Source organism: Plecotus auritus (genome assembly GCF_963455305.1).
Source record: "Plecotus auritus genome assembly, chromosome: 7".
In the NCBI taxonomy this organism is placed as follows: Eukaryota; Metazoa; Chordata; class Mammalia; order Chiroptera; family Vespertilionidae; genus Plecotus; species Plecotus auritus.
The window spans coordinates 54,521,793-54,532,779 of record NC_137774.1 but is presented as its reverse complement, the minus strand read 5'-3'; the positions used below and the strand labels follow the sequence as shown (position 1 = coordinate 54,532,779).

Here is a 10,987-nt window from a genome sequence, read left to right as displayed (position 1 = left end):
GGGTTAAATAGTTTAGTATTGATTTTTCTTGTTTTTTGAGATAGGCCTGTAGTGCTATGACCTTCCCTCTCAGGACTGCTTTTGCTGTGTCCTAGAGATTTTGGGTTGTTGCGTGTTCATTTTCATTTGTTTCCAGGAAGTCTTTTATTTCCATCTTGATTTCATTGGTAACCCATTCATTGTTTAATAACGCGCTATTTAGCCTCCATGTTTTTGGGTGTTTTTACTGTAGTTGATTTCTAATTTCATTTCACTGTGATATAAGAAGATGATTGATATGATTTCAATCTTCTGGAACATATAGAGACTTGTTTTGTGTCCTAACATGTGGTCTATCTTTGAGAATGATCCATTTGTCCTTGAGAAGAATGTATATTCTGCAGCGTTGGGGTGAAATGTTCTATAAATGTTAGTTAAATCCATCTGATCCAGTGTGTCCTTTAGAGTCTCTGTTTCCTTGTTAAGTTTTGTCTGGAAGATCTATCCAGTGAAGTCAGTGAGATGTTAAAGTCCCTTAGTATGATTGTATTGTTGTTGATCTCTCCCTTAAAGTCCTCCAGAAGTTTTTAAAAAATATATATTTAGGTGCTCCCACATTGGTTGCTTATATGTTTACCAGTGTTATATCCTCGTATTGGATTGATCCTTTTAGTAGGATGTAGTGACCTTTATTGTCTCTTGTGATGGTCTTCATTTTGAAGTCTATTTTGTCAGATATGAGTATTGCTATCCCAGCTTATTTTTCCATTTCTATTTGCCTGGGAAAAATTTTCCCATCCCTTCACTGTCCTCCTGGGTGAGTCTTTTGTTCTGAGACAGCATATATTTGGGTCAAGTTTTCATATTAATTAGCTACCCTATGGCTTTTGATGGGAGCATTTAATCCATTTTCATTTAAGGTTATTATTGATAGGTACTTATTCATTTTAATTCTTTTTTTTCAGGTTTTTTTTATTTTTTATTTTTATTTTTTATTTTTATTTTAAATAAATCTTTATTCAGATTATTACAATTATTTCTCCTTTTTCCCCCCCATAGCTCCCCTCCACCCATTTCCCACCCCACCTTCTTCCCTTACCTCCCCCACACTGTCCTCATCCATAGGTGTATGATTTTTGTCCAGTCTCTTCATGAACCCCCCATACCCCTTTCCCCCTGAGAATTATCAGTCCACTCCCTTTCTATGCCCCTGATTCTATTATATTCACCAGATTATTCTGTCCCTCAGGTTTTTAATTCACCTGATTTTTAGGTTCACTTGTTGATAGATATGTATTTGTTGTTCATAATTTTTATCTTTACTTTTTTCTTCTTCCTCTTCTTTAAGAATACCTTTCAGCATTTCATATAATACTGGTTTGGTGGTGATGAACTCCTTTAGCTTTTTCTTGTCTGTGAAGCTCTTTATCTGCCCTTCAATTCTGAATGATAGCTTTGCTGGGTAGAGTAATCTTGGTTGTAGGTTCTTGCTATTCATCACATTGAAAATTTCTTGCCACTCCCGTCTGGCCTGCATAGTTTCTGTTGAAAAGTCAGCTGACAGTCGTATGGGTGCTCCCTTGTAGGTAACTAACTGTTTTTCTCTTGCTGCTTTTAATATTCTCTCTTTGTCTTTTGCTCTTGGCATTTTAATTATGATGTGCCTTGGTGTGGTCCTCTTTGGATTCCTTTTGTTTGGGGTTCTGTGGGCTTCCTGGACTTGTAAGTCTATTTCTTTCACCAGGTGGGGGAAGTTTTCTGTCATTATTTCTTCAAATAGGTTTTCAGTATCTTGCTGTCTCTCTTCTTCTGGCACCCCCATAATTCAGATGTTGGTACGCTTGAAGTTGTCCCAGAGTCTTCTTACATTATCTTCAACTTTTTGGATTTTTTTTTTTTTGCTTTTTGCTTTTTCGGTTGAGTGTTTTTTGCTTCTTTGGATTTCAATTCTTTGACTTGATTTTTGTGTTCCTCTAGTCTGTTGTTGGGTCTCTGTATAATATTTTTTATTTTAGTCAGTGTATGTTTAATTTCTAGTTGGTCCTTTTTCATATCTTCGAGGGTCTCGTTATATTTATCGGCCTTTTCTAGGATATTCTTAAAAAGCCGTATAACCGTGGTTTTGAATTCTATATCCAGTCGTTTGTTTTCCTCCATTTCTTTCGTTTGTGATCTGATTCTTTGACACCGCATTTTCACTGCTTCCCTGAGTTGGTAAGGTAGATTTGTGTGCTAGGTTTCCAATATGGCCCAGTGGGTCGGCCTCCCCAGTTAACCTGAGGTGGACACTCTTGGTGCACCCCTTTGTGTACTGTGTGGACAGCCTTGTTGTAATTAAGTCTTTATTGTTGTTGGTATCACTGGGAAGAATTGACCTCCAGGCCAGTTGGCTGTAAGGATCAGCTGCGTCTATGCTGGGAGAAGTTCAGTGCTGGAGACAGCCTTATAGGATTAGACTTGCCAAATTGCAATAGCCTCTGTGCTCAGCTTGGATGGGGTGGAGTCTCAGTCTTTGCTTCCCGTCAGCCTTGCCCTTGTGTGCACGTGTGTGCCTTCAGACCTCTGCCTTCCCGGCTCCCGAGTCTCCGCCCGAGAGTCCAGACTCCCCCCACAAGAGCGTGGGTCCCCAGGGGCTCGCCTGGAACTGGGGTCACTGCAGTCAGAACTGGGGCTCAGTGCAGTCAGGATCCTCTGACTCCCTTCCACTAGGGAAAGCCTGTGGCAACCTCCACAGCCTTTGTGCGCACTGGTGCGCGCGCGCGCGCTTTCAGTCCTCCGCTTTCCCCGGCTCCCGAGTCTCCGCCCGAGAGTCCAGACTCCCCCCCGTAAGAGCGTGGGTCCCCAGGGGCTCGCCCGGAACTGGGGTTCAGTGCAGTCAGAACTGGGGTTCAGTGCGGTCAGGGGATTCCTTCCCCCTTCCGCCAGGGAAAGTCAGCCAGGCTCTCAGCCGCCCTTCCTCTCTGCGCGTACAAAGACCCTTTGCCGTACCTCCAATTCTCTGTGAGCTTTTCTCTTTCCTTCTAGTTGTAGAATTTTCACTCAGCCAGCTTTCCTGTGGTTCTGGATGGTGTCTGTTCTGTCTTTTAGTTGTAGTTTTGAAATTGTTGTGTGAGGCAGCAGTTTAGGTGTTTACCTATGCCACCATCTTGGTTTCTCTCTCATTTTAATTCTTTATGCCTATATTTGTCTCTCTATATATTTCTTCTTCTCATTACAGCAGTCTCCTTAACATTTCTTGCAGTGCTGATTTGGTGGTGATAAACTCCTTTAGAATTTTTTTTTTTTAAAACAGGGAAGGTCTTTATTTCACCATCTATTTTGAATGATACCCTTGCTGGATATAGTAATCTTGATTCCAGATCCTTGCTTTTCATTACCTTGAGTACTTCATGCCATTTTCTTCTGACCTGTAGAGTTTCTGATGAGAAATCAGCTGACAGCCTTATAGGGGAGCTCCTTTGTTGGCAACAAATTGCTTTTCTCTTGCTGCCCTTAAGATTCTCTCTTTGTCTTTAATTTTTGGCATTTTAATTATGATGTGTTGGGGCATGGGCCTGTTTGGGTTCTTCTTGCTTGGGATTCTCTGTATCTCCTGAACTTTTGTAACTTCTTTCTTCACCAGGGAAGTTTTCTGCCATTATTTCTTCAAGCATGTTTTCTATCCCTTGTTCACTTTCTTCCCCTTCTAGAAATCCTATGATGCAAATATTGTTCCTTTTTGTGTTGACTCACAGCTCCCTTAAACTGTCCTCCTGTTTTAAAATTTTTTTTCTTTTTGGTTCTCTGATTGAGTGATTTTTTTTCTACCCTGTCTTCTAATTCACTGATGCGATCCTCAGCTTCCCCTAATCTGCTATATAGCTGTGTATTCCTTCCAATGTGTTCTTTATTAATGCTAATGTATTCTTTATTTCCAGATGGCCTTTTTTCATAGTTACTATATCTTTTCTCATGCTGTTGAGCAACCTTACCATCATTAGTCTGAACTCTATATCTGATAAATTTATTATCTCCATTTCATTAGCTCTTCTTCTGGAGAATTGTCTTGTTCTTTCATTTTTCTCCCCATAACAGCTGCCTGTTTGTGTTTGTGTCTGTGTATTAGGTACATCTGCTAAGACTCCCAATCTCTAGTGCAGGACAATGTCAGATGCTATTCGTGACTGTCCCTTAGTAACCTGTTTGGAGCTATCAGCAAGCATAGCTTGTGGTTCCCTCTGCTGGGGTCAGGAGCCTGTAGAAAGGATCAAGATGTGCACCAAGGTCTGCTTTTCCTAGCCTTGGGCCCAGAACTAAATCAGTCAAAACTCAAAGCCTCCAGCGACCTGCCTCTGCCTGTAGTCTGGTTGTTATTCAGTCTTGAATAGCCTCAGGCTATCATCCACAGGCTGGGGTGAGAGGTTTTCCATCAGGATGAGGCAGTTGCTTCTCCCTTCAGGCTGATTGTTATTCTCAGTCTCTTAATGGGCTTTAGAAACTCCACAGGTTGTGGGAAGGGGTTTTCCAATAGGGTGGGGCTATTGCTTCTCTTCCAGGCAAAAGCTGCCTGGATGGTAAAGGTCTGTTGGAGAAAGATGTTCTCTGCCTTATGAGGGAATGACTCAGCACAGGAAACTGGGGTGTTTGCCTTATGAGATCTCATCCCAAAGTCCCCAACCCTGGCTTCTGCTGACACTGCTGCAGTCCACTCTGCCAGAGCCCAAGGTGAGTGGCTGTGATAACTGGAACAGTGAGCCAAGTTTGTTTCCAACCCTGGGTTGTGTCTTGTGATGCCAAAGAATGAGTTCTGTGGACCAGAAGATTTAAGCAAAAGTGTGGAAAATTTATTACAAGCAAATTCAGACTCTCCACATGGGGAGGAGGGCTCAATAATAGGCTGCCCATGAAGCTGTGTACTCTAGGGGTATGTATTTGCTGCAAGCCTTCTCTATATCTATCTGTGTTGCCACCTGATTGATTCCCTCATTGTTCTTGCCTAGCAACGGACCTGAACTTTCTCTGTCCCTATGCATCAGTATACCTTGTTGCTGCAGGCTTTCCCTTGGTTTCCCATGCCTCCTGCTCTGTGTCCAAAAACATCCTATTATTTCAACATGGTTGGGTTCTGTGATTAGGCTTGCTCAAACTGTAATGTCTGCCCCTATCTATGTCCCACCTGCCTTTGTTCCCTACTGGACCCCTGCCCTGTCTACCTGAGTTCAAGCTAACTTCTCTCAGCTGCACACGCAATTTTGTGCATTGGCTCTTTAAGAGGGTGCCTGCATTTCCAGCTGTCTCTTCTTGGCTGACAGCAACCCTGCTGCTTTTCACAGCCAGATGTTGTGTGGGCACCTTTCTCAGTTCTAGTGATCTGGGCTGGGGATCCCAGCTTGGGGTTTAGACCCCAGAGTTCTCAGTGGGAACACCTTACAGCTGAGATATTCCTCCGGAACTTCATCTACTGTCTGTGGGAGACCAACCAGCCCTTTTGTACCTCTGCACTTCCTACCAGTCTCTATGTGGTCTCCATTTTCCATCCTTGGTGATCAGGGTTCTCTCCAGCTAGTCTTTAGTTGATTTTTCAGGATGGTTTTTCTGTATTTTAGTTGTAATTCCAATTTGGTCCTAGGAGCATGTCTGTGTAGCTTCCACTTACTCCACTGTTATTTTCTGATTTCCAAACACTCTTTTTAAAAAATATATTTTTATTGATTTCAGAGAGGAAGGGAGAGGGAGAGAGAGAGAGAGGGAGGAAGAGAGAGAGAGAGAGAGGGAAACATCAATGATGATAGAGAATCATTGATTGGCTGCCTCCTGCACGTCCCCACACTAGGGATTGAGCCTGCAACCCAGGCATATGCCCTGGCAGGGAATCGAACTGTGACCTCCTGGTTCATAGGTTAATGCTCAACCGCTGAGCCACACAGGCCAGGCTGATTTCTAAACACTGTTGATAAAAATGTTCCTCAACCAATGTACTTCAAGGTTCAAAAGCTATTTCAAGATGTTTAGCTCTGGCTGGGTAGCTCAGTTGGTTAGAGTGTTGTCCTGATACACCAAGATTTTGGGTTAGATCCCCAGTCAGGGCATATACAACAATCAACCAATAAATGTAAAAATAGGTGGAACAACAAATCAATGTTTCTCTCTCTCTCTCTCTCTCTCTCTCTCTCTCTCTCTCTCTCTCTCTCTCCTACCTTCTCTCTCATTAAAATAAATGAAAACAAAATTTTAAGATGTTTAACAGAATGGCATTTTATTAATGCTCTTTTAAAACTGTTTAATAGGAAAAAATCTGTTAACTTCTGTTTGACCAACTACAAATTTCATTGTTACCTACTAATTAGATAAAAATTTACATGATGGGGGTAAAAGCCTGGGAAAAATTGACCATCCACTTGGTCATGTTAAAAAATGGATAGTGCCTGGTGTTGGTAAGAATGAAGAGAAATGGGCACTCTCTCCCTATCTGGTAAGAATGTAAATTGGTGCAAAATTTCTGGGGGACACAATTTTAAAAGGTCATACCCTTTGACCAAATAAGTTTACTTCTAGAACTTTAATGTGAGAAAATACTTGAGTAAAATGCAAAGACAGGTTGTGTAGATTAGTAAAAAGTGTTCAGAATTAGAGATTGGTTAAAAATTTCATAATAAGTGTAGCTAATAGAAAGTGGTTGGTAACTGTGTACTGGTAATAATGAGAGAGGATCATTGATTGGCTGCCTCCTGCACGGCCCCACACTAGGGATCACTTGGTCATCATGACAACTCTGTGAGGTAGCTGCTGTGACCATTTCCATGAGGAAGCAGGTGTGAAGAGGAAAAAGAATTTGCTTAAGGTTATATGGCTGGTGAGAAAAGGAGAACTTTGGACACAGGCTATCTTGTTCCTAAGTCTGCAGTGTTTAGTCCATGGCACAATGGCAATGACAATGACATTGACTTAAATTCATTACTATGGAACTATGTCTGAAATAATGAAGTAAAAAAGGAGGTTAAGCCCTGGTCAGTTTTCTCAGTGGTTAGAGCTTTGGTCCACAAACCAAAGGGTTGCATGTTAGGTTCCCGGTCATGGGCATGTGTCTTGGTTGCAGGTTTGAACCCCATCTGGTTAGGGTGCGTGCCAGAGGCAACCAATCAATGTGTCTCTCTCATATCCTTGTTTCTCTCTTTCTCCCCCTTTCCTCCCTCCCTCTCTGAAAATAAATGGAAAATACACTGAGTGCACAGATTATTATGATCTCTGAACGCATAATAATCTGGCCACTCAGTGTATATCCTATATAATGGAAGGCTAATAACCCCTCGACCAGGAGTTCGACCAACAGGCAGGCTGGCCAACTGCCCATGTCCCTCCCCCTGGCCAGGCTGGTTGAACCCCAACCATGCATGAATTCATGCACTGGGCCTCTAATACACACACACACACACACACACACACACACACACACACACACTGAGTGGCCAGATTATTATACATATATACATACATGGGAGGGAACGTGGGCGGTTGGCCAGCCTTCCTGCTGGTCAAACTCCTGGTCAAGGGGACAATTTGCATATTAGCCTTTTATTATATAGGACTAGTGGCCCGGTGCACGAAATTCATGCATGGGGGGTGGGTGAGTGTCCCTCAGCCTGGCCTCCATCCTCTCCAACCTGGGACCCCTGTGGGATTGGGCCTAAACCAGCAGTCGGACAACCCCCTTGCAATCCGGGACTGCTGGCTCCTAACCGCTCAACTGCCTGCCTGCTTGATCGCCCCAACCACTCTGCCTGCTGGCCTGCTTGCCCCCAACTGCACCACCCTGCCGGCCTGCTCAAACCCAACTGGTCCCCTCTGCCAGCCTGCTTGCCCCCAACAGTCCCCCCCCCTGCTAGCCTGATCACCCCCAACTGCCCTCCCCTCCTTTCCTGATCACCCCTAATCACCTCTGCCTTGGCCCCACCACCATGGCTTTGTCCAGAAGGATGTCTGGAAGGTCTTGTGGTCTAATTAGCATATTACCCTTTTATTAATATAGATAGGATATGACATACTGCCATAACTATAACATAGCTACCAGTATTACTCTATGAGAATATGTACTTCATGCGATAGGAAGGCATCTAATACATTACATTGTATATGTTGTAAGTAGTAGGAAATACTGTATTCGTAGCAATAATATACACCCTGTGACTTCCCTTCCTGATTTGGGAATGGTTCCCCAGTTCTTTGAATGGTTCCCCAGTTTCCTGGCCCCTAATGTATTTTTTTTTTGTCATTTAGTGTAACTTTTTTTTACTGTTTATTGCACATGATTTGAGGTCTTTAATTTCTAACCACCAAAGATTCAAAGGACTATTTTTTCCATGAAGTTTAACATTAACATTAGTAAATTCATGTATTCATGTGTTTTTATTGTAAACATCTGAATTATTCACATTGTCATAGATCCTGAACTCATAAGCATGGACCATGCACAGGCTGGCAGCAAGCCAGGAAGCCACTCTGCAAGCAAACAGATACTCTGCATAAGGAGAAAAGTCATAGCACAACATTTAATGTCCAACCTGAGTCACCTCAGAATGTTATATATATTGACTTCTTAATTCATATAGTATCGGGAACTCAAGTGCTTGGTTGGTGATGGGGTTGACCTGGTTTCAAGAGGATTATTTCTGAAATAATTAAGGAAAGGGGGCCTCAATCTTTCTTCTTGGTTGCTTGCTCCTCCCCAGCACCTCCATCTTTCTTCTCATCCTCAGCTTCTTGGGCATCTACTCCTTCACCTTCACCTCCTTCTTCCTCCTTTGCATCCTCAAATTCTTCCTTGGCACCTTCTTCCTCTTCCTCTCCTTCCTCTTCCTTAGCCACATCCTTCTCCTTCTCCTCCTCTCCAACTTCTCCTTCAGAAGGGGGTTCATCCTTAGCTTCCTCGGCTTTTGCAGCCTCAGTGGTCTCCTCCACCTTGATCTGCTCCTCCTGGACGTAGCTGGTGTATTAAGAAGGGAAGGAGTGAGCGGACATCAAGTAGGAGCTGGTCTGTAAACCACCGTAGGCAGATCGACCAAAGACCTGGGAACTCTGGGAGTAGCCGCTGGCTATGCTTCCCACGCTGGTGAAACTGAGCCAGGTCTCCTCACCTTCCAAGAGTTTCCTGTAAGCTGCAATGTCAATGTCCAAAGCCATCTTCACCTTGAGGAGGTCCTGGTATTCTTTTAAATATCGCGCCATTTCACTCTTTGTAGTTCTCAACTCATTTTCTAATTGTTGATTGTGTCCTGCATAGCACTAACGTCAGCGTTCTGCTTGTCCTCCAGCTCTTGCAGCTGCTTTCCCAGCACTTGGTTCATGCCCCGGCTTGCTTCGATCTCCAGGGTCTTGTCCTTGAGCAGGTGGCTCTCGAGCACCGGGTTCTTGGCAGCGCACGTGTAGGTGTTCTTGGCAGCACTCTCTGTCAGCACGGTGAAGCGGCTCTTGAACCATTCTTCAGCATTCTGCCTGTTCTTGGCAACCAGCTTCTCATACTGGGCGCGGATGTCCTTGAGTGTGGTGGAGAGGTTGGACTTGGAGAACATGTCCATCTCCATGAAGATCTGAGCGTACTGGATCTGTGCCTGCAGCTCGGTGATCTCTTCGTGCACCTTCTTCAGAAAAGCAATTTCGTCCATCAGGCTGTCTATGCGCTTTTCGAGCTCAGCCTCTGCGAGAGCCGCCTCATCTGCACCTTTGCACACCTCCATCAGCCAGCCCTTGGCGTCCTCATGGTTCAGCACCTCTTCCTGGTAGCTCGCCTGCAGGTTGCTCCCAGTCCCTTCTGAGCCCTGGTGCCTCCTAACTGCCCACTGCCCTCTTTTCGCTAGGGACAGGGCGCGGTGGGGTGGGGCACAGGCATCCCATTTTCATTAAAATGTTCAACCCGGGCCTGCTCCACCAGTGTCTTCAGGCGGTCCAGGGGCAGTGATCCCAGAGATGCTGGCCACCCCCGCCTGCCCGGGTCCCCAATTGTGGCCTTGGACCCCCCGGGTGGCATCTGGCGCTGCCTGCTCCACCTGCCCGGTCCCGGATCACGACCTGGACCCCCCAGGTGGCGTCTGGAACTGCCTGCCCCGGCCACATATGCAAATTTACCCGCCATCTTTGTTGGGTTAATTTGTATATCACTCCTGATTGGCTGTGGGCATAGTGGAAGTATGGTCAATTAGCATCTTTCTCTTTTATTAGTGTAGATATACACTGAGTGGCCAGATTATTATGCATTCAGAGATCATAATAATCTGGCCACTCAGTGTATATCCTTGGGTGAAGATTTAAAAAAAAAAAAGGGAGGTTAAAAAATGTCAAGAGTGGTTACCTCTCCATGGTGAGATAATGCCAAATATCTTTTTTTTAAAAATATATTTTATTGCCCTGACTGGTTTGGCTCAGTGGATAGAGCATCGGCCTGCGGACTAAAGGGTCCCAGGTTCGATTCCGGTCAAGGGCATGTACCTGGGTTGCGGGCACATCCCCAGTGGGGGGCGTGCAGGAGGCAGCTGATCGATGTCTCTCTCTCATCGATGTTTCTAACTTTCTATCCCTCTCTCTTCCTCTCTGTAAAAAGTCAATAAAATATATTTAAAATATATATATATATATATATTTTATTGATTTTTTTACAGAGAGGAAGGAAGAGTGATAGATAGTCAGAAACATCGATGAGAGAGAAACATCGATCAGCTGCCTCTTGCACACCCCCTACTAGGGATGTGCCCGCAACCAAGTTACATGCCCTTGACCGGAATCGAACCTGGGACCTTTCAGTCCGCAGGCCGACGCTCTATCCACTAAGCCGAACCGGTTTTGGCAATGCCAAATATCGTTTAAAATTTTTCTTTAATATTTTTACAACATATAAATATTAACAATCACAAAAGACAATGAAGCTCTTTTCATTTTGAGGGAGGTAGAAAAAGGATAAAATCAGAGGATAAAGGAAAGGACTCAGTGATAAACCTTCCAAGGTCCCCTTGACTAGTGACCAGGCCTCTGGCCTCTTTAG

At 44.2% G+C, this 10,987-nt stretch overlaps 1 pseudogene across 1 annotated transcript; it reads right to left on the bottom strand.

Annotated features, from left to right (window-relative positions):
- Window positions 1–8,649: 8,649 nt before the first annotated feature.
- Window positions 8,650–10,084, bottom strand: LOC308252620 (neurofilament light polypeptide-like; annotated as a pseudogene). The gene is made up of 2 exons: window positions 10,078–10,084; window positions 8,650–9,805 (listed from the first exon to the last, which is right to left on the bottom strand). The product of its transcript is annotated as a neurofilament light polypeptide-like (transcript).
- Between the last annotated feature and the right edge of the window lie 903 nt (window positions 10,085–10,987).